This window comes from Buceros rhinoceros, unplaced genomic scaffold (genome assembly GCF_000710305.1).
Source record: "Buceros rhinoceros silvestris isolate BGI_N320 unplaced genomic scaffold, ASM71030v1 scaffold10964, whole genome shotgun sequence".
In the NCBI taxonomy this organism is placed as follows: domain Eukaryota; kingdom Metazoa; phylum Chordata; class Aves; order Bucerotiformes; family Bucerotidae; genus Buceros; species Buceros rhinoceros.
Window position 1 is genome coordinate 74282 of NW_010408862.1, and position 323 is coordinate 74604.

The 323-nt window shown below is 43.7% G+C and overlaps 1 protein-coding gene across 1 annotated transcript in view; it reads right to left on the reverse strand.

The window, feature by feature from the left end:
- The window catches only part of ATRX (alpha thalassemia/mental retardation syndrome X-linked), a 60230-nt gene that overhangs the window by 55815 nt on the left and 4092 nt on the right, over positions 1-323 (reverse strand). The window lies entirely within an intron of this gene.

A 323-nucleotide genomic window follows, 5' to 3' on the forward strand; every position in this document is an offset into this window, starting at 1 on the left:
GGACCTAGACAACCACAGAGGACGTAACCTGAGTATCAGCTAGTGCAGAGAGGAGGAGGAGGTTTTACCAGAGTAAGTCTGCTGTTACACAAATAACTTGTCTCCTGTAGGTTCTAAGCGGCTGGTAACCAGTTAACTCCATACTCTTTTAAACCAAAGAGGAAAAAAAGACTAAGCAGAGACAGGGCAAACAGCCGTTTCTGCAGAGGGCAATTTAAGAGAACACTTTGATTGCACAGGCTCCCAACAGCAGGGTACGTAAAGTCTTTTTTCCATATGACCCAATTTACATTTTTGGAAGAATCCTGCATGTAGAAACAGCA